The sequence below is a fragment of the Psammomys obesus genome, unplaced genomic scaffold (assembly GCF_907164565.1).
Source record: "Psammomys obesus unplaced genomic scaffold, mPsaObe1.curated_primary_1811, whole genome shotgun sequence".
NCBI lineage: Eukaryota > Metazoa > Chordata > Mammalia > Rodentia > Muridae > Psammomys > Psammomys obesus.
Window position 1 is genome coordinate 19309357 of NW_026590062.1, and position 9699 is coordinate 19319055.

The following is a 9699-nucleotide window of genomic DNA, read 5'->3' on the forward strand; positions in this document are numbered from 1 at the left end:
ATACTCCAAGGAACTGAAGAGAATATCTTCTCAGCCTTCTCAGTAGTGTGTGAGTTTGTGTGTGTGTGTGTGTGTGTGTGTGTGTTAGTGCACACACTCTGTGTCTTTGCTCATGTGTGCACCTTGGTGTGGAGGCCTGAGGTGTCTCCCTCAGTTGCTCTCTACCTTATTTTTGGAGACAAAGTCTTTCTCTGTGGATCTTACTGATTCTAGGCTGGATGACCAGTAAGCCTCAGGGATCTGGCTAGCACTGCCTTTCCAGCACCATGGCCAGCTTTTCGTTTGGGTCTGGGGATCTGAACCAGGGTTCTCACACTTGCACTGCACATGCTTTCCTCATGAGCCATCTCCACAGCCTAGTTCTCTTCTTGCAGTATGATCCTTGCATTTTCCCCTTCCCTCCTGTTTGTGAACCTGTTGTCGCTCTCCTCTCTCTGACGGACACCATGGCCTCTGTAGCCTCTACATTTAGCAAAGAGCTCTCTCCCTGCAGTCTTTCTCTACATCCTCGGGGTCAGTGCCACCACCATGGGACTTAGCCAGTCCAACAGCCCTCGACCCCCTCCCTGTCTGCTCTTGTGAGGCCCTGCCTTTGATGTCCCCAGCCTGGGAAGAGACTTAATGAGTTCTCTCCAGGGTTGGTCCTTAACAAAACACACCTAACACAATGTTCTCCCCATCTCCTTTCATAGTATTTAGGCAAGCTGTCATGAGAATCTACCATGACAGCTGGAGAATCTAACATGACCGGAGTCTGGACAGGGGATGAAGCATCTTTAAGGAAATGTGTGTGCGTGCATGAACGCACGCATGCGCACACACACACACACACACACACACACACACACACACACACACGCTTAGATATATATGTATGTGTGTCTCCAACCTTTTTTTCCTCTTGCTATTCCGGGGCTTGTCTTTAATGAGCAGCTCCAAATGACAGCTTTAATCACTGCCTCTGGCCACTGAAAGAGGCTGCTAATGACAGGAAAGAACACAGGGCCATTTGCATCAATCAGCTCCAGTCTAAATCACTTTTTATGATAATGCACCCAAGCGAAGAAGAAAGTGTCTCTGTCGCCTGCATGGTGATGTACCTCCACGCTGTCTCCACAGCTCAGACCTCCACATAAATCTCTTAAAGAGGCATGCACCCCACCCTGGCCTGCCCGCCCAGCACTGCCCTCATTTTCTACGCCATTAATGATCCCCCACTGGTAGCAGAGCCACAACAGGCTGAGCATGCTGTTCCTTTTTTTCAAGGAGAAAACCTCTGTCTTAAAATGCAAGGAAGGCAAAGAAGAAATAAAGGGTAATACTTTGGACGGGGCCTGGTGTGCATGCCCATGTGTGCAGGTGTGTGTGCCTTTGTGTGTGTGCATGTGGGGGGAGACCACACACTGGCCTGAAGCTCACTATGCAGGCTAGGTTGAAACACAGGACTTGCTGTTATATATTTCAGATGTCTTTCTCCTTGGCCTATTAAAGATCTATTAGCAGTTAATGGTCCTGAGGTCATGCGGCCCCGAGTTACAGTGAGAAACATAATTTGTGCTTCTTTTATTGTTGTTGTTATTATTATCAATTTTTGTGTATGTGCAGGCATGTATGCATGTGTATTCACAGGTGTGTGGAGGCCAGAGGCCAACTCTGGGTGTCATCCTCAGGAGCCATCAGCCTTCCTTTCTTCCCTCCCTCCCTCACTGACTTCCTTCCTGCAATGCTGGGGACCGAGCCTAGAATTCTAGACATTGCATTCCCAGCCCTCTATTTTTGTGAAACAAGCTCTCACACTTGGAACTGGGACTCACTGATTAGCCAGGCTGGGTGGTCAGTGAATCCAGGTGGCCTTCTGTTTTCATTTCCCCGGTGCTGGGATTACAGGCATGGACCACTATGTCCAGTTTTTTTCTGTGGGTGGCAGGGATCAGACTCAAGTCTCCATGTTTATGAAATAAGCGCTTTACAAACTGAGCCATCCTCCCAGCTGCAGTTACTCCATCTCAAAGTGTCATAATCAACACCTGTGTGCGTGAAAACATGCTTAACAACGTGCACACATATGCATATGTGTACATATAACCTTCAAGAATCCATTGCTTGTCTACTTGGAGGAAGGCTGCCCCCCTTTTTTCTTTTGTGTAAGTGTGCGCTCCTTTGTGTGCAGGCACATGCGTGTGTAGGTGACCCTGTATATATTTGTGCATGCATGAGGAGGGCTGATGTTGACTTTGGGCATCATCTTTCTTCACTCTCCACCTTATATAATGAGGCACAGTCTCTCACTGATTGTTAGTCTACCTAGACAGCTTGCTTCAAGGGTCCCATCTCTGCCTTCTGAGGGTGAAGACTGCAGGCAGTCAACACACTTAAGTATTTTCTTGGGTGCCTGGGATCCAAACTGTAGTTCTCACTGCTTGCCTAGCAAGCGCCTCAGCCCAGCTGACCCACCTCCCAGCCCCGCACAGTCCATTTTTAAGGCTCTATGTGTAGAAAACGTTACTGTGCGGCTAAATTAGACCCTCAGCTCAACATAGAAGTCACTGTTCAAGTACAATTTGTTTGCCCACATGACATACTAATTAACGCTGACTATTCTATTATGCATAAAGCCTCAATGCAGCATTTTCGTAAAGGCCAGTGAACGCATATTGTAGTAAGTGAGCATGAGGGTTCTATTCCTCTGCAGTTCCAAGTACCTTCTCACGCTCCGCTGTTAAGTGCAAATACTTATCCTTTGTCACTGTGCAATTTTAACAAAAAGGGCTTGATGTGAGAAAAGGCTTCAAAATGTTAGAAGTTTAGGAGGATGAATGACAGCTTCTTTTTGAGCCATTTCGTCACCGGATCAGTCAGGGTGAAGGTCGACTGCAAGTGACAGGCAACCTACAATAACAGTGGCATCATTAAGAGGTCTCTTGCTCATATGAGTCCCACAGTAGGCAGCCCCAGGCTGGCAGCCTACCAGAGACATATAATCTAACCAGCAAATAAGTTGGGGACTGGAGAGATAGACGGGCAGTGTGTGTGTGCTGTTTTTCCAGAGGACCTGAATTTAGTTCCCAACACTCATGGCAGACAGCTCAATCTGACCCTAAATCCAGCTACAGAGAAATGCTTTTGGCCGTTGGGGAACCTGAATTCTCTCTCTCTCTCTCTCTCTCTCTCTCTCTCTCTCTCTCTCTCACACACACACACACACACACACACACACACACTTTAAAGGGATAAGATAATGTTATATAATTTCTCACATGCTTACTTAAATGGACCATATGTCATTTCTACCTGTCTCTTGCCTGTGTGGAAAGAGATGACATCCTCCTACTGTGTCACCCACAGAACAGGGGATTAGAGCTGAACTGGACCAAGGAATCCTAGCCAACATGCTCGCAGGTAGCTATCGCCAGTACCTACCATGTGTACAGCTGAGTCAATGAAGACCAGGTCCTGTCTGGCATCTTGTTTAGACCTGGCTCTTCCAATACCTGGCCCTTCCCTGCTCTCTGCCTGTCTGCTCCATATCCTGCAAATCTCATTCATACTAGGTTCACTTCTGAAGAGCTGCGCTGTTTAGAGATTTTGCAGAAAGGCTCCAGCTTATCATATATCCCAACATAAAAAACACTTAAAATTTTATAAAGAGCTTCTTTGCTGACACTGCAAATGTGGCTGACTCTACGGGTATCTAGTAGCAAGCTCTCATTGGCCTTTAAAAGTCTTCTCACACCCCAGATCTACACTTCTTTGTTCTACACAAGCCAAGCAAACATGGGTCCTTGAACCTAACCCAGAAGATTATACAGCGTGCTAGATCCTTGAATGGCATGGGATGAATTTAGTTAGCTGTCTGGGAAGTAACTGAGTTTTCTGTTACTAGTACTTAATGAAGGCCTGCATGCCACCTTGTCTTCCAAGAATTAGTAAAACAGTGTCAAGTGTTTTGTCATTCTCTCAATTGATATCAATCAATCCATCCACCCAGCTATACATACATGCATGCTTCCATCCATCCACATATCTATTCATCCACATACCCATCCACCCATGCATGTTCCCATCCATCCACATAGCCATCCACCCGTCTGTTATCCATCAACTATGCATGCATCCATCCATACACACTTCTACCCACCCATGAAAACATCCATTTGAAATGGTCCAAGAAAGACTTGAAGTGATGGAATTCTGAAACGCATGTGCATATTGTACTATAGCATAAGCTTCAGTGATATAGAGGTCTGTTTCCTTCATGATGTCATTCCCAGCTCCTAACACTGCAATGACAGAACACGAGGTTGTCATCTACAGAGTGAAGCATGAAGTGAAGTTTCAATCCCTACCTAAGCCCTCATAATTTTAAGTAAGTTTACAATTTTCAGTGCTAGGCAACATTCACAGCTATTGTCACATGCATATAGTGATTGGGTCACAGGTTGAACAGGCCTGCGACCCAGAGTGAACTTCACTATTAATATTATTATTGATAGACTGTTAAAGTCACTTTTCTTTTAAGAATTATCAATTCCTGGAGTTCATCTACTTACACCAGTGGCTTCACATAGAACCCGTCGTAGCTATTAAGTCTGATGAGGTTCACCCCTCAGGGTCTGGAGATGGTGTCGTCACCTTCTCTGATAATCTTGCAGCATGTCTAACAGCCCTTATAAGACATCTGACTGTGGACAAGCTCTGACCTTCCACTATTTACCAGCAGTGTTCCAGATATGACAAATAAAGTAGACTGCGATGAGAACTTTATGTTTCTATAAGATCAGGAAGGAAAGAGACAAGGAAAAATGGAGGGGAAAGGAGGAAGGAGTGAGGGTGGAATCAGAGAGGGAAGGAGAGAGGAGAGAAGCAGGGAGTGAGGGAGAGAAAAGGAGGAAGAAGGAAGGGAGAGTGAGCAAGAAGAAGGAAGGAGGGAAGAAAAGAGGAAGGAAGGAGGGAAGGAAGAAAGGAAGGAAGGCAAAGCAGAAAGAATGATCTAGAGAACTGAATGAACCATTAGTGTAAACCTCTAAGATGATGATCATGATGGCGGCACTGTTGGATTTAACCTGTTCTGGCATCTACTCCGGTCCCTGTAGGCTTACTCATCATGTGGCCACCAACGTCTTGAATCCCAGTTCTTAAGCTGCTATTCCAATTCATCTCATTTAGCAATAGCTGGTTAGTCCATGTCACAAAGTGACAACAGACGACTTTGCAGCATTTCCAGAGAATGTAAAATTGACCTCAGAGAGAGGGAAAGGTAGTTTATGAGGTCTTAAGAGTGGATATGTCACTGTCTATAAGTTTAGCCTGAGTGAAATATGGGAAATGTTACACTAATTTTTTCACGTGTGCTGAAAATGAAGACTCATAGGGCAGGAGGAAGCCTTAAATGACATCATGTAGATCATCTGGCTGCCTAATGAAATTTCATAAACCTGTAACTCAAAGCATACATTAACAAGGGCTCAAATCATTGAGACTGAATCAATGGTTCAGTGGTTAAGAGCACTTGTTCTTGCAAAGGACCCTGGTTCAGTTCTCATCACCCACATAGTGGTTCCAAACCATCTGTAACTCCAGTTATAAGAGGTCCAATGCCTTCTTCAGACTTCAATGGGCAACAGGCACTCGCGTGATATAAACATATACTTGTAGGCAAAAACACTCATGCACATAAAGTTTAAAAAAATAAATCTCAAAAATTAAAGTATGCAAAGCAGATGATTCTAGAATGTCCTAGGAGAACCAGTTCTAACACTGAAGAAATTATTTTTAAAATATTTATTCATTTATATATTGAAACAGGGTTTCACTTATAGCCCTGGTTAGTCTGGGACCGAGGTAGCCTTGAACTCACAGAGCTCCACCTGTCTCTGTCTCAAATGCTGAGATTAAAGGCATAAGCTACCATATTTAGTAGTTGGTTTTTTTTTTTTTTTTTTGTCGGTTTGTCATGGTCTCCTGTAGCCCAGTTTGACCCTCAACTTGATGTGTAGCTTCAGGTCCAAGCTCCTGCGTATGGATGACAGTGTGTGCACTCTATCTTGTTAATGGAGTACTCTCAGGCTAGTGAGAGATCCTGTTTTAAAAATCTTTGAGGAGGGGCTAGAGAGATGGCTCAGAGGTTAAGAGCACTGGCTGCTTTTCCAGAGGTCCTGAGTTCAATTCCCAGCAACCCCATGGTGGCTCATAACCATCTATAATGAGATCTGGTGCCCTCTTCTGGCATGCAGGCAGAATATTGTATACATAATAAATAAATAAATAAATCTTAGAGAATGGATGCTTAGAAACAAAACTTGATATTGAGTCCTGCACGCCCACCTCATACATAGTATACCCATAAACACGCATACAGGCTTATACATAAACCGCAACAGCGTTGTTCGCAAGATGTCCAGACACTCACTTATCCTGCTGCTGTTTCCTGAGGGGTCAGTGTACATGTCCTGTGTCCAGAAACACTAGAAACCACTCAGCTACAGAGGCTAACACGGAAACACAGAGAAAGTCACCCACCAAGTCATGGAGTTCCTCCACATACCTTCCCCAGAGGATTTGTTTTCTCTTTGTGTTTTTGGGAAACAGAGTCTGGTGTATCCCAGGCTAGGCTCAAATTTGCTATGTAGCCAAGGATGACATTGGACTCCTGATCCTCCTCCCTCCATTTGGTATTCACTGGGGTTACAGGGGTGTACCACTGTGCTTAGATCCCAGAGGGATTAAAGGAAACATTTTAAATTGTACATGTAGAAAACACTAAACTATCAAGGCACCTGCCTTCTAGTCCGTCATTATGATCTCTGCTTCAGAGGAAGAGGAAGGGAGGTTGTTGACATTAATACATTTTTTTTTCATTAACAAAAGATGCCAGCAACCTAAATCATTGACAAAATCATCTCTCTGAGTAGACTGTTTTGTCCTGTATCCTTCTCTCCTTTTTTTGGATGTTCTCATCTGTGTTTCTGAAAGACAGTGGGTACGGCAGCTGAACAGCTTCTCACAATGACTATACTCTTCCCTTCTCTGTCCACAAGGCAATTTGTTATTGATTTATGTATGAACGTACAGTAAAGACAAAACACAGAGGACGGGCCTGGCTCCCAGAGCACACCACATTTTTCTAACATGAGTGAAAGAGGGTCTTACTACACAGACCATTCTAACCTTAAACTTGTAACAATCCTCCTGCCTCAGCCTTGAGAGCATCCATTTCAACCCGTGGGTCGTGACCCCTTTGGCAAACCTCTATCTCTAAAAATATTTATGTTATGATTTGTAACAGTAGCAAAATTACAGTTATGAGGTAGCAGCAAATATAACTTTATGGTTGGGGTCACCACAGCATGAGGAACTGTATTAAAGGGTCACACCATTAAAGGGTCACAGCATTTTGAAGGTTGAGAACCACAGCTCTACAGTTTTGGGATTATAGGTATGTGCTTCCATGCCTGGCTTGCTGTTTCTGGGTAACAGTTATAGATTGTGGTACAGGTTGTAGGCAGCCACATGGCAGAGACCAAGATGAAACAGATGAAGATGTTGCAGGATATGCATTTCTCAGACTTAAGCACTCTCCCTGGTATGTGAATATGGCCAATGAGCCACAGTTTCACCAATAAAGACCATCAGCCGAAGGTGACTGAGCACCCGGATCAAGGGTGAGGAAATTGTAGATGTAAAACTCTTCCTATGGGCTGTCAACATGGCTCAGTCAGTACCAATCTTTGCAAGTTTGAAGACAAGAGTCTGATCCTCAGTATTCATATGTACAGAAGCCAGATGTGGTGGTGCATGCTCTTAAGCCAGGCACTGCAGAAATGGAGATGGGCAGATCCCTGGGGCTCACAGGCCAGTGAGCCTAGCCTAACCTGTGACCCCAAGGCCAGTGAGAAACTGTCTCAAGAAACACAGGTATGTGGTATGGTGTGTGTGTGTAAAAGTCTTTTACAACTATGGTACCTGGAGTTAATTTGTGGGGGCATCTTCCTTTTTATTTCCTCCCTTCCCTCCCCCTCCCTTCCCAGAAACAAAGGATCCAGAGGAACTTGCTTTTGTCCTGCGTGGGTGGCAGAAAAATCAAAGAAAATGACGCACTGGGGTAAAAGTCCCCATTTGCTTACCAAGCTCCTCTGAATCTGAGTTACAATCCCAAAGAGTTGTACAACGTCCATTTTTCTAACACAAGCTGAACAGAAAGTCTCTATAGGTACAGAACTTTAAAGAGAGACATGTGTAAGAGCCCCGGTTTGAGAAAGCAATGAGTGCTTGGAGAAGGAATAATTTATCTCGTGCCCAGGTCTTTGCTTGATCAGAGCACTCACCTCTTCTGAACATGCACATCATTGTGAATTTAAAATAGGGCTCAAAGCATGTCACTGTGATGGACATACGGCTTCTCTGGACATGTCCTTACCCCAGACACAGTGCAGCTCAAGTGCTCGCTGGGGACACATGAAAGGATCTCAAGATCCAAGGTGCGGGTTATTCTGCACACAAGCGCCCTGACCTGCTTTTTGAATTTACAGTCCCACAGCCTTGTGCTAACTATGTAGAAGAAAAGGTGACCCAGATACTTGAATGATCACCCAGCTAACTAAAGAAATCAAGAGTTTCAATGCTTACAGAACTATCCCAATAGCCAACCTTGCTATGCTCACTTTTCTCTCTCTCTCTCCCTTCTCCTTTCATACTTATCCCCTCTTACCTCCTTCTATTCTCTTTCCTTCCCTTCCTTCTCTCCCTCCCTCTACTCTCTCTCTCTCCCCTCTTCCTGCATGTTTGAGGCAGGGTCTCATCTATCCCAACCAAAGATGATCTTGTTCTTCTGACCTTTCTGCCTCCACATTCCCAGTGCTGGGATGCACAAGTGTGCCTCACCACATGGGCTTATGTATGAATAGAGGACGGAACCCAGAGCTTCCTGCATAATAGGTAAGCACTCTACCGACTGAGCCTCGGCCACTCTCAATGTACTTAGGAAATACTATTCTTCAGTGAGTTTGGGGATGACCTCAGAATGTTTGGAATAAATTACTACAATGGAACAGACACAGCTGCTACACCAAACAAACACGGGCTTATATTATCATGAGACCGTTTAGCTCCCAGGAGAGGAGCTGCTTATAGATCAAGAACCAAAACATCCCCTCATTAAATCTTCTCTAACCTTTATGCTCAGACTGCTAGGGGAAAGCATAGGGCCAAGTGCCAACAGATCAGGGGTCAAATCCTGGCCATGGCATGGGAGCCCATTACAGCAGCCAAGTTGAATCTTGGGGTGTCTGGCTTCCTGCTCTTCATGGCTGATGGTACCTTTTGAAGTCAGATGGATGGCATAAGGTCTTATTACACTGTGGAGGGCCTTGCCAGGAAAGACTGTGGCTAAGGCTTGATTTAGACCCTTTGCTTTGTAATCCCCACCTGCTACATGCTATACTGAAAATGTACTGCTGAGGACTGGAAATGCAGTTCAGTTATCAGAGTGCTTGCCTAGCACACAGAGAGCCCTGGGTTCTACCCCAGTACCACCTGAGCCAGGCGTGGTGGGATTCACCCATAATTTCAGCACTGGGATGGTGGAGACAGGGGGATCAAGATTTCAAGGCCATCTTCTGCTACCTACAGTTTGAGACCAGCCTGGGTGCTACATCACACACACACACACACACACACACACACACACACACACACACACAC

General features: G+C 45.0%; 1 protein-coding gene across 1 annotated transcript in view; it reads right to left on the reverse strand.

Annotated features, from left to right (window-relative positions):
- The window catches only part of Auts2 (activator of transcription and developmental regulator AUTS2), a 1016386-nt gene that overhangs the window by 122339 nt on the left and 884348 nt on the right, over nt 1-9699 (reverse strand). The gene's annotated exons all lie outside the window — the stretch shown is intronic.